Genomic DNA, 13912 nt, shown 5'->3' with positions numbered 1-13912 from the left:
CCACAGAACATAGGTGTTAATTAATGCATTTCTTTTCCCCTGCTTGTATAATTGAGCTCCTTCTGGATGATGGTGGGAGTGTTCTCATATAGAAATTTTCAGATAGAGTGAGTCAATCCCTATGTATCCACCTCACAATGATCTGTGGTGCTGGGTCAGGACTCATGAAGTCTACACAGCAGACTTTGGAGTTCCTGCTGGTAAGTGAGCCAAGCAATGCAAAACAGTCCTGGTGCAGGATCAGAGACACAGAGTCATCGAGACACAGAGTCATCGAGACACTCAGGTAGAAGCGTGAAAACTAAGAGTCACTGATAGTCTTGAGGTGGAGGCAATAGCTTTGACAATCAGGTTTGGAAACAAATGGAGAAGGAGGAATTTTGAACCCTCTGCAGAATAGTAATTCTGTTTGCACACCTCCATTACTCTTCGTAGAGCAGCCCTGGGAGCAGCCCAGAGCTCTGTCCTTATTACCAACTCATGCATGTTGGAGGCAGTGAAAAGTGTGCTTAGATGGTTTTACTGGTGAGAAAAGGGGGAAATCAATGTTTATGGGGTCCCCTCCAATGCTGGTTGGTCTTGAAAAGAGCAGGACTTCCAGCAATGGGAATTCTCAATTTCCTAGTTAAGCGGAGACTTTGTTAACAAATCCCTTCCATCAAAGAGGAATAAGGTATATTGGGCACCAGATGTGGATTATAGGAGATTCCAGATGAAGAGGTGGTTTGAATTACTGAACTGTTCTTAAACAGAGGGAGATGACACGGTTATATGATGGTTGTCTGTCACGTCCAACAATGACAGGAGACCTGTGCAGGAGAGTTTTTAAAGTGGAAAAGCCACTGCACTGGGACAGCTCCACTGTCTCACCCTCAGAAGTCTGAGTCCGGTGGTATGAACAAGCATCATAAACTGGGGTCTCCCTTGGATGCAGTGGATGACCATGACATCTTCTGTGCCTTGTCATGCCCTTCACTCTCCACGGAGTGTTACCGTACCACCTTCCTAGCCATTGGATCTCACTGTAAAGATCTCATCCTCCCAGTCCGCCAGAGCTGACTTCACATGCTAGGACAGGAAAGTCCCTATCTCACCAGGGAAAAAGGCCGCCCGTTACCCTCACCTGGTTTAGCCCGTCTGTCGAAGTGATGTACTGGGATCCAAACAGCTGCTTGGCGTCACAAGTGAGGGCTGATAGTCCGGTGGAGACCAAATGTGAGTGAGCTGCCTCAGAATGGACACAAGCAGCCCCTTCACCAGAAGTGTAACTCTCCCTGGACTCCCTATATACCCCAGCTAAACCAGCAGACAGGGTTAAATATCTAATACTTAAAGCAGCTTTGCCACCTGAAAATGCAGGTGGAGGAAATTCAATACCTCAACCAAAAGTACAGAACTTGCTTTGCATAGATTTGTAGTTGTGAAATGATCATCCGAGTATTTTTCCTGCAGATGATTGAGTCACACAGTTTTAATTTTATTGCAATATTATTTAGAAACATAGAGACAGAAAACCTACAGCACAATACAGACCTTTCGGCCCACAAAGCTGTGCTGAACATGTCCTTACCTTAGAAATTACCTGGGGTTACCCATAGCCCTTCATTTTTCTGAGCTCCATGTACCTGCCCAGGAGACTCTTGAAAGACCCTATCATATCTGCCTCCACCACTGTCACCAGCAACCCATTCCACGCACTCACCACTCTGTGTGTAAAATAAATTACCCTGACATCACCTCTGTACCTACTTCCAAGCACCTTAAAACTGTGCCCTCTCATGCTAGCCATTTCAGACCTGGGAAAAAGCCTCTGACTCTCCGCATGATCAATGCCTCTCATCACCTTATACACCTCTATCAGGTCACCTCTCATCCTCCATTGCTCCAAGGAAAAAAGGCAGAGTTCACTCAATGTATTCTCATAAGGCATGCTCCCCAATCCAGGCAAATCCTTGTAGATCTCCTCTGCACCTTTTCTATGGTTTCTACATCCTTTCTATAGTGAAGCGACCAGAACTGAGCACAGTACTCCAAGTGGGGTCTGACCAGGGTCCAATATAGCTGCAACATTACCCCCCGGCACCTAAACTCAATCCCACGATTGATGAAGGCCAACGCACCATATGCGTTCTTAACCACAGAGTCAACCTGTGCAGCAGCTTTGAGTGTCCTATGGACTCAGACCCCAAGATCTCTCTGATCCTCCCTCTGTTCTTGTACAATGGTTAACTTCTCAGATGTTGTGTTTGGTTGTAAATCTAATTCTGCTTCATATGCTCAAACCACATTGCAGACGTTTTCTGAAAATCTGGTTGAGATAGTTTTTTTTTGCATCATACTATTGCCTCATACTGAACCTCATTCAAGTTGTCAACTTTACTAAATGATCAAATCTGATATCTTAGATTGATAGAGTCAAAGGGTAATTTTTCCACACAGATCATCATGAGGGTTTGCGTGTGTAAGTAGGCAATTTTTTTTCTGTTATTTTTCGAGTTTGGCCTGATATATTATCTTTGCTGATATCTCACCAGCTTGGCTTCCAGCAAGCTAACAACAGGTTCTGCCAGACACTCATACAATGGAACTGAATGCCTGCAATAATCATGGTATTACAAAGCATGATAAACCAGTATGGCAACATTTCACAAGCTTTACTGTCCATTACCCAGTAACTTTAATTAATAAAAACGTGACTCCAGTGCTTTACTGCTTTTGAAAACCAAATGAAATATAATGTTAGCATTGAGAAAATAAAAAGATGAAGACACAAGAGACTGCAAGTTCTGCAGTCTGATACAAAACCAAGGTGCCGGAGAAACTCAACAGGTTGTGCAGCAGCTGTGTTTGGAGGTGGTGGAGGAATTTTTGACAATTAAGTTGATGCAGGGCTTCAGCCGGAAGCATCAACAGCTCCTTTCTTCCTACGGATGCTGATTGATCCACTGAATTCCTCCCGCTGATTGTCTGCTAAGCTGAAAGCTGTATTTTTGTTTACATGGCCCCAAGAGAGCCCAAAGAGAGCAATGGTCAAAATCAGCTACAAAATGAGCATGGATGCTTGTGGGTAATGTTGTATTAATGGCTTTCAAAAGATTGAGAGTGGGCACTTTTTCCTGAAAAGCTATTGTCCTAAGGGGTGAAAGGAACAGAAAATGGGAAGACATTATATTGTTGCTAAATTAATTATAAAAATATGTAGTTACTTATATAAAATATTTATTACTCTTAAAAAGATGTATGTAATAAGAAATATTTCTTCAACAAACAAGAAAATATATGAAGATCAAATTGAAAATTTGAGAAGATGAAAGGTTTCATATAATATGAGTAAATTCCAGACAACAGAAAAAAATTTTTAAAAGGACACTCACTCTAGGGGAACTCTCTACAAAACAATTATCAGATTATGGAATAAGGAGAAGAGACTCAGACATGAGATTTCAAAAGCAGGAAAGACATCAGATTGGAATTGCTAACAACAATGATGATCAGCATTTATATAGTAACTCTAATATGATTAAATATCCCACCATGCTTCAAAGCAACATAAACAAGGCTTTCAGATGTGTGTGAGATGAGGCATGAGCAGAGGCAGTTAGATATGGGTTTTTTTTTTGCCTTGCTGGCAGAATCCCTGGAAGAATTGCTCTGAGGAAGATTTCAATTTCAGAGTTCAGTGGTGAGACTGCTCCCTCACTTTCCATTTGCCCTACTTCCCCATATTATTCATTCTTTTTTGTTCTCTCTCTCTCCCTGCACTTCCACCCTCTATCTACTTACTCCTTATTGTCTCTCCTATCTCCATCTTTCCTTTTCCCTTCACTCTCCCTCCCTATCCCACACCTGTCTTCTGGAATCACCTCTATCCCCTTCTGGCTTCCCTTCCACACTAGTTTCTTCTGCCACTGCACCTTTCCTTCCTCTCCTGCATTTTAAAGTTCACAAAGTTCAAAGTAAATTTATTATCAAAGTACATAAATGTCACCATATACAACCCTGAGATTCATTTTCTTCTGTACATTCACAGTAAATACAAGAAACAAAATAGAATCGTTGAATTACTCCACCCAACAGAACAAATAACCAATATGCAAAAGAGAACAAACTGTACAAAAATAAAAATAATGAGAAAAAGAAATACAGTGGATTCCAGTTAATTAGGCCATTAGTTAATCGGGGCAGCTGCTTACTTGGGAAAACTCATCAGGAAAATTGTCAGGATCCCCTTCATTTATTTGAGATATTATGCCACTTAATTGGGACAGGAGAACAGGTTGCAACTAACATCAGTTGTATGCATTTCTGATGCCATTAGAGACCACACCATGCTTAGAGTGATCAGTTTTTAATAATATCAGTTGAGTGTGTTTGATTCAAAAAACAGTGAATCTTGTCTCTGATAGTTGGTGAGAAATAAGCAATAAGACAACTAAGAACTGTTTTGCTTGTGTGTTTTCAAGTATTCAGGCTTGGAGAAGCCAGAAATGGCTGGGAGTGAAAATGAAACAATTTCACAATTTCAGCAAATTAGAAACTATGTAGAATTTCAAGGTATCAACAATCATCTTGAATGTTACAATGAAAACGAAGATTTGGAGGATGCAATTGTTGATAGCTTTGTGTAAGGGAGTTTCGTCTCTTATGTTACTGCGTAGGCTAATTAAAATGGCTTCTTTGTTATGTTATACTTGGGAATGCTTCTTTGTTATGTTAAATGCTGAGAAAGTCCTCCCGCTAGCAGTTTGTTGAATCACGTTACTGATAAGAAGATGTTATGAACCAATTGGGATAGTTGTTATGTTTTTGGTGTATCTGTAAGATATTGTATGCGCGGGGTTTTGGGGCAGAAGGCAGGAGAGAGGGAGAGACAGAGGATGGACTAGGTGCTGTGAGGCCCGCTAATGGGGTCGGACCCTGAGCGGGACGTTTGGCAAGGAGAAGAGACGGAGACGGACTCGTGTGGACCATCTGGTCGACCACCGTTGTTGGTCTCAGGCGGCCAGTCGAGGTGGTCTGAGGGGTTGCAGGGTGAAGAAGAAGGGTCTTGAGCTCCAACTGTTTGTGCACCAAGAGATTGAACTTTGATAAGTGTGGCGCCTTTTATTTTCCTTTTATATTTAATTCTCTATTAATTATATACATTTGTAGTTCCAGTAATATATTTAAACTGTAAATCATTTAATCGTATCTGGTGCATTGTCTGTTATTTGGGCGGGGTGGGGTACATCACACAGCATCCATACAAACTAATTACCCAGTTTGGCGGGGCCGAGGGCTGTTTCCTTAGATGACAGCAAGCCGAGCGACCCTGAGGCTGGCCAGGGGGGCTGCATTTGTATAAAGGCAGTCCATTATCTGCACTAGGTGTCCGCCCTGATTTTGTTCATTCTGTACACCGGATGAATTCCTCCATCGATTACCATTAGGAACTAATACACGGTTTCACAGTACCATAGTATAACTGGTAATGTTCTAATTTCTTCTGTATTTCATTTAAATACATAATTTACTACACAGTTTGTCTTTTTTAAACCGTTTAACTATTTCCATGAAACTTCAGCTAATTGGGGCAACTGCTTAATTGGGCCAAAATGTACTGGTCCTATTGTGACCCAATTAACTGGAATCCACAATAATAATAATAAATAAGCAATAAATATTGACAACATGAGATGAAGAGTCTTTGAATGTGCGTCAATGTGTTGTGGGAACAGACCAGTTATGGGGTAAGTGAGGTTGGGTGAAGTTATCCCCTCTACTTCAAGAGCTTGATGTTTGAAGGGCAATAACTATTCCTGAACCTGGTGGTCAGGGTCCTGATGGTCCTGAAGGCTATCTCAAGAGCAAAAGAACAATTCCAATTGAGGGTGGAGGCATAATCAGATGCTCATCAGCTCTGGCAGGGTTTGCAGGCCATTACTTCCTACAAAACAAAACCTAACATCACAAATGACTGTGATGCTTCAGTCCCAGTTGAGCTGAACACTTGTTATGCTTGCTTTGAAAGAGAGAATAAAACTACAGCTAAGAGAATACCTGCAGCATCCAGTGACCCCTGTGATCTCTATCTCGGAGGCCGACGTCAGAATGTCTTTCAAGAGGGTGAATCCTCGCAAGGCAACATGCCCCAATGGTGTACCAGGTAGGGCTTTGAAAACCTGTGCCAACCAACTGGTGGGTGGATTCCAACCGTTTTCAATCTCTCACTGCTACAGATGGAGGTTCTCACCTGCTTCAAAAGTGCAACAATCATACCAGTGCCCAAAAAGAGCAGGGTAAGCTGTCTTAACAGCTATCGACCAGTAGCACTCACATCTACAGTGATGAAGTGCTTTGAGAGATTGGTTATGGCTAGATTCAACTCCTGCCTAAGCAAACACCTGGACCCACTGTAATTAGCCTAAGGCCACAATAGGTGGATGCAATCTCATTGGCCCTTAGATCATCTGGACAATACTAATGCTTACATCCAGCTGCTGTTAATTGACTACAGCTCTGCATTTAACACAAACATTCCTACTGTTCCAATCACTAAGCTCTAAAACCTGGGCCTCTGTACCTCCGTCTGCAACTGGATGCTCAAATTCCTCACCATAAGAACACAGTCTGTGCGGATCAGAAATAACATCTCCACCTCGCTGATGTTCAATGCTGGCACACCCAGGGATGTGTACAGTCCACTGCTTTACTCTCTCTATGTCCATAACTGTGTGGCTATGCACAGCTCAAACACCATCTGTAAATTTGCTGAGGACACAACGTTTATTGGCAGAGCCAGATTGTGACAAGAGGACATACAGGGATGAGATAAATCAGCTGGTTGGGTGGTGTTGCAGCAACAACCCTGTGCTCAATGTCAGTAAAAGCAAAGAATCAATTGCGGACTTCAGAAAAGGTAAGACGAGGGAGGGATCAGAAGTGGAAAGCTGAGCTATTTCAAGTTGCTGGATGTCAATATCTCTGAGGATCTATCTTGGGCCCAACATATCATTCATTTATAAAGATGGCACAACAGCAACTATATCTCATTAGGAGTGTGAGGAGATTTGGAATGTCACCAGAGACACTCACAATTTTTTTACAACTGTACTGTGGAGAGCATCCTGTTACGAGAATACACATAAAATTAAGATGTTTGCTGGCCTGGGCTAGCATCAGTGGCATCAGCAGTTGGTCTGCCACCTGCCCTCAGGGGAAGGAGAGATAAGGAACAATGGAGCAGCGTCTGGGGATGTGTAATGAAGGGATGTGGGAGGAAGAGCTGTCTGGAGCGGCTCCCCCCTTTGAACCCTGAACTGTTTGAAGTGATGGACAGGCGATACCCCAGCAGGGGGATAAAAAGGGGACAGGTTCGCTAAGACACACACACACGCCACCCGAGGTAACGAGACCCTGGAAGCGGTGCGCCTCTCACGAGTGGTGAGAAGTACCGGACAACGCACAGGGTGGAAAGGTACGATCAGCGGGAACCCGGTGTGTGTCCGCCCTTGCCTGGGTGCCGGGTTCACTGCAGAGGATCGACCGCATCTGGAGGAGGGGTCACAGTCGGTGACCTCAGGTGACATCACCAAGGACCCGCCCAAAAGCTGTTTGTGAGCCATCTCGCTGGTCTGTGAGCCATCTTGCTGGTCTGTGAGTGAAGCCGTTCTGAATGATGAGTTGTTCCTATTCTATCTCTCTCTTCCCCCACGTTGTCCACCGCCATGGCAACGATTACTGCGAACTGAACTACTAAACTGGACTGAACTTTGAGTCATTTTGAAATTGGTCATTTACCCCTAGACAACGATAGAGCTTGATTGATGCTGTTATCTTAATTCTGTGCACATGTGTGTTTATCATCACTGAACTGTTGCATTTATTATCCTTTCGATTACTGTGTTGCTTGTTTCTTTAATAAAACTTTCTTAGTTCTAGTACTCCAGACTCCAACTGAGTGATCCATTTCTGCTGGTTTGGCAACCCAGTTACGGGGTACGTAACAATCCTAACTGGCTGTATCACTGTCTGGTATAGGGTGTTTATCACCTTCCTGTGTCCATCATGTACATACCGGCTGTGTGGTGAAAAAGGCACAACAGCGCCTCTTTTACCTCAGACGGTTGAAGAAGTTTTGGTGTGGGCCCTCAAATCCTAAGAACTTTCTATAAGGGCAAAACTGAGAGCATTCTGACTGGCTGCATCACTGCCTGGTATGGGAACTGTACTTCCCTCAATTGCAGGACTCTGCAGAGAGTGGTGCAGACAGCCCAGCACATCTGTAGATGTGAACTTTCCACAGTTGGCCCTCCATATCCGTGGGTTCCTCATCCACGGATTCAACCAACTGCGGATCGGGATCGAAAAAAAAGCAGAAGTTCTCTCTCCAGCACTCGTTGTTTGAGCACAGATCCTGACATTAGTACTATTGAGCCTCCTCCAAAGCGTCCTTATTCCCTAAACAATACAGTGTAACAACTATTTACATAGCATTTCCATTGTATTACAGAACAGAGGTACATCTGGAGAAACTTCTGAAATGCCTTTTTTACTGCCGCTGTTACTGTGTGATCCTGAATCTCCAGAGGGGAAGGCCCCGAATCCTCGACTTTGCTTGTTGCTCGGCAGCCGGGACAGGGTCGAAGCGCTCGGCAGAGATGGTGCTCGGTGTCGGAGTGCTGGTCGGAGTCTCGAAGTTTTCGGACGGACTCGGAGTCAGCTGTGGTCGGGTGCTTCCAATGCATCGACAGTTGTCGGTGCCTGGAGGTTTATGGCAGAGAGAGTTTCTCCCTTCTGCCGCCTGCTAGCGGGGACTATCGGGAGTCGATCGGAACTTTGAGACTTTTTTTTACCGTTCCCATGGTCTGCTCTCTTTATCAAATTATGATATTGCTTTGCACTGCTGTAACTATATGTTATAATTATGTGGTCTTGTCAGTGTTAGTCTTTGGTTTGTCTTGTTTTTTTGTGATATCACTCTGGAGGAACATTGTATCATTTCTTAATGCATGCATGCACTTCTAAATGTCAATAAACGAGGACTAAGTGTCCTCATAATCTAATCTAATCTAATTTAAATTATAAATGCTGTAATCTAGAGATGATTAAAAGTATTACTCATTGTTTGAGCACTGTTCGCCTCATGTCTCGTTCGGTCGCTACTTGTGTTGTGAGCGAGGGGAAGGAGTTTAAGGCTAGTAAGGGATGGCTGGCTAGCTATGTAAAGCGCTACAGCCTCAAGAACTTAAAGATCACGGGAGAATCGGGATCGGCTGATGCCGAGGCAGCATCAGTGTTCCCAGAAGAGCTACGATGGTTGCGTCTGTACTGAACATGTACAGACTTTTTTTCTTGTCATTATTCCCTAAACAATACGGTATGACCATTATTTACATTGTATTAGGTATTATAAGTGATCTAGAGATGATTTAAAGTATACGGGAGGATGTGCATAGGTTATATGCAAATACTACGCCATTTTATATAGCATCCGTGGAATATGGTAACCGTGAGGTGTCCTGGAACCAAACCCCCACGGATACAGAGGGCCGACTGTATTCAGGACATTTACAAAGACAGGTGTATAAAAAGGGCCTGGAGGATCATTGGGGGCCTGTGTTGCCCCAACCACAAGCTGTTCCAGCTGCTACCATCTGGGAAATGATACCGCAGCATAAAAGCGAGGACCGAGAGTCTCTGGGACAGCTTCTTCCTCCAGGCCATCAGACTGTTTAACTCATGCTGACACAACTGTATTTTTGTGTTATATCAACTATCTTGTTGTGCATACTATTTATTATAAACTACTATAAATTGCACATTGCACATTTAGACAGAGATGTAACGTAAAGATTTTTACTCCTCATATATATGAAGGATGTAAGTAATAAAGTCAATTCAATTCAATTCAAATTTCATAATATATGCTGGTGATATTAAACCTGATTCTGAATCTCCTTCCTGATAGCAGCAGTGAGAAGAGAACGTGGCATGGAAGGTGGGGTCCATGGTAATGGATGTCGCTTTCCTGCGACAGCGCTCCGTGCAGATGTTCTCCCATTACTCACTCCCTTGACCCATTCTTTCAGCCATCTATTTCCTCCTCACTGACTTCCATTGCACAGTTCTACTCTCCACCAACTCTCATCTCCTACTCTAGTCTCTACTCTTCCATCCTCTTGACATCACCCTTCTGCCTTCCCTTGCATCAACAATCATTCTATCTTGCTCACTCTTTCCATGCTCCAATCCTTGCTTCCCTTTAATCGCTCCTTCCCTCCTCTCAGTGGATCAGCCTTTTATTCTATTGTCAAATTGAAACACTTATTTCCACACTTTCCCAACTTCCCTCAAACTATCCTTCCCATAACATTTTCACCCTCTTTCCCCTCTTCCTTTCTCCCATCCTCCTCCTTCTACATTCCCCACTTAAACCTTTGCTTTCACACCTCCTTTTTCTCCTTGAGGTGTTGTTGCTCCTTCCCTCCTCACCATTCACAGGTCTCTCCTCTATTTTCCCTTTCTTCTCACCAGCCTCCAACCTACCAGTTCACTTTCCATCCTCTGCTATTCTGTCCTTTCCACTTATAATCCATTTCTTACTTTCCAGCTACTACCCTTCTCAAAGTCCCTTACCCTTATCCGCCTCGCTGCAATGAACTTCATATCCCCCATTCCTTCTTTTCTTCCCCATTCTTTGCCCTATCCTTCATCAATCCCAATTCTATTAAACTCAGAGATGAGCAGAGACCTAGTATTGATCTTTTTCTAAAGACTCTACTGGCAAAATGTAACATGCATGAACACAATTGGAAAACTTCTTCATTGTGCTTGCCAATACACAGGTTACTTACTTTTTACAGCACAGAGGCAAATCAGCCCATCATGTCCATGACAGCTCCCAGCAGATTCCTTCAAACTGTTCCACTTTGCATCCCACACGGCTTTGCAACTTGTTCTCTTTCATATTCACATTAATCCTCTTTGATTTTTGCCATCCGCATTATGGGATACTTTGTGATGGTTAAATATCTTTAAGAAGTGGCAGGAAACCAGAGTAATCATGACAGGGCAATTATATAAATGCTGCAAAGATAGTAATCAAGGTCAGTTTCCCTAGGGCTGTGAGTCATGGTATAAAACCATAAGCCCAGAAGTCGTAGAAACAGAATTAAGCTATTCAGCCTATTGAGTCCATTTCGCTAATCAATCTTCCCCCCATAGCAATCAAGCAGCTACCAAACTTTGCCTGAGTACACCCAATGACTTGGCCTGCATAGCCCACTGGAGCAATGAATTCCATATATTCACCACCCTCGGGCTGAAAAATTCCTCCTCTTCTCAGTTTTAAAGAGGTGTTCTTTATTCTGAGGTTGATCTTTTGAATCCTAGAATATCCTAGAATCCTATAATTACAATTAAAAATTCAACTGTTTTCAAAGCCCCAGGTGACTGCAGATGAATGTCTCGTGGCAGTGTAGTCATTCCTTCCCATTACTTACTCACACAGATAATTCTAACCTGATCTTACTCCATTATTCCTGAAACCCTCTCATTTTGTGAAACCTTGCTCATTTATTCTTGCCTTTGCAAACGTAATGAACAAACAAGTTTAGTTTGATTTATTTGTGCTCACGATCATTTGAAACATGGAATGAGGAAGCACTTACACTTTGCACCAGCTCCTCAGACAGTTACCAAACCAATAATCCATATCACATTTCTCAGAAACACCTGCACATACAGGTATATTGTTCTCAAATTAGCCAACCAAACCTTTAATCCTTAGTTTACTTGGCCTAGCTTCCTTTCTTGCTCCATGATTATAATTTTGCTGCTATTCACAAATAAGAGAATTGTTTTAATACTACAAAGTATTCCTAAGCCTTTTTTTATTTTTCTGCCCAACAAGAGAGAAGAGAAAATGACTGGGTGGGAGGGATCCTTGATTATGTTACTTACCTGCTCAAGACAGCAGGGAGTGTAGCTAAAGACAATGGGAGGGTTATTTGTGTGATAAACTGGAATGCATTTCTCAACTCTCAGCAATTTCCCATGATCTTGAGCAGAGCTTGCTGAATCTATCCTATAGGTTTACTGAGTATGCCTGCAGGAAAATGGATCTCAGTGTTGTATGTGGTGACATATATATACTCTGATAATAACATTTACTTTGAACTTTGAACTTTGAGCAGTTACAGGATCAAACTTTGTTGCATCCAGAAAGGATTTTCTTGGTAAGGGTCACATGGGATATGTCTGTAATGGAATGGGTTGATCAGACCCAAATAATTCAAGTGCCCAGGAGATGTGGTAATAAGCATACAAGCACAACTTAATCCTAATATATTGTCATAAACTAGAAAGCACAAATAATCCACACAAAATGCTACATAGTAAGTTACAAAGGTTTCAGGGCTCACGATTCTTAGTCACTACTCGATTGTCATTGTTGTCTGGGGAAACTCACTCATGAAACCACCCCTAGGTCTATTGTTGAAGTCCAACAAACCCAGGGAAGGTACCCAAATAAATATGAATCCCACAAGCATACAGAGCAACCCCAAGACAAACTCTTTGATCTTTGGTTCACATGCCACTAACTCAGCCTGGTTTCTTTCATTCAAACAATACAAGAGTTCAATAACACAGTGTTCAGCATACCCTTACAAATCAATTGGACACTTTAATGGTCAGTCCTTATCCATCAGTGCACCAATGTTTTGGATTTAACATTCCTTTAGTTACAAAAGAACATTAATATTACATATAAGCAATAAGCCCAAATCCAAACAAGAATCCTAAGCCAATTTTACAGACACGAAGAAAGAATCTATCAGCCTAGCTTCCAAAGTGACCAACAGACATTTAGTCATTAACAGACAACCTCATATTAACGGTGCCAGAGATTAAGAAAGAATCTAGCTGCTATCAGCAAACATTACACATTTACAAACCGGCAGTGTTTACCTCGTACAGACGATACGTGCTGCAAGATCACAAAGAGTTAAGTTGTCATTTTGAACTGCTCAGATATTCATTCAATGTTTTACAAAATTTAACATAGCACAATGTCAAATTTCTTGGGCATTCTAAGGAAGTAGAGAGTTGGTGTGCTTTCTTAGCCATAGTGTCTCTGTGGCCGGACCAAGCCAAATTTGGTGAAATTCAAATCCTTCCCATATCCTGTAAGGTAATAGGTAATAGGGCAATGTCTGCTTCATACTTCAGAATTTAAATCTCCTGCTTGATAATTTCACACCAATGATTTATATATTTCAATTTCATTACCCTTTATATTATCCAATAATGCTTTAAATATCTAATAGCTTATTCTTTAATGATCAATGCTTCAACAAAAACTGAGAATTAGTTAGCTGTGCCCTCATTTTCAATATGTTGCAAATAAAGTTTTGTTTGGGTCTGAATGTCTTATGCAATATACTCTATTGATAAACATTCAGCACAGAGTTCTCTGCTATTAATCATGCTGGTGAGGTAGTAATGGGGACAAAGAAATAGCAGATGAACTTAATGAGTACTGAACATCTGCCTTCACTGTGGAAGACAAGGTATGCCAGAGGTCTGTGAGTGTCAAGGAGCAAGAGTGGATGCCATTGCTATTACAAAAGAAAAAGTGCAAAGCAAACTCAAAGATCTTAAGGAGGAAAAACAACCTGGACCTAATGGACTACATCCCAGAGTCCTGAGAGAGGTTGCTGAAGAGATAACGGATGCATTGGTCATGATTGTTCAAGAATCACTTGATTCTGGCACGGTCCCGGAGGACTGGACATTGCAAATGTCACTCCACCCTTTAAGAAGGGAGGAAGGCAAAAGAAAGGAAATTATATGACAGTTCGCCTAACCTCAGTGGTTGGAAAAGTGTTGGAGTCTATTATTAAGGATGAGGTTTCAGGGTACCTGGAAA

The 13912-nt window shown here is 42.3% G+C and overlaps 1 long non-coding RNA gene across 1 annotated transcript in view; it reads right to left on the bottom strand.

Annotated features, from left to right (window-relative positions):
- LOC134344360 (uncharacterized) overlaps positions 1-11033 on the bottom strand; it is a 164194-nt gene extending 153161 nt beyond the window's left edge. Inside the window, exon 1 of the long non-coding RNA XR_010017424.1 lies at positions 10836-11033. This is a non-coding gene — a long non-coding RNA (uncharacterized LOC134344360). The remainder of the gene's footprint in view (positions 1-10835) is intronic.
- Positions 11034-13912: the final 2879 nt, after the last annotated feature.

Source organism: Mobula hypostoma, chromosome 3 (assembly GCF_963921235.1).
Source record: "Mobula hypostoma chromosome 3, sMobHyp1.1, whole genome shotgun sequence".
Lineage (NCBI taxonomy): Eukaryota > Metazoa > Chordata > Chondrichthyes > Myliobatiformes > Myliobatidae > Mobula > Mobula hypostoma.
This window is presented reverse-complemented; position numbering and strand designations above follow the sequence as displayed.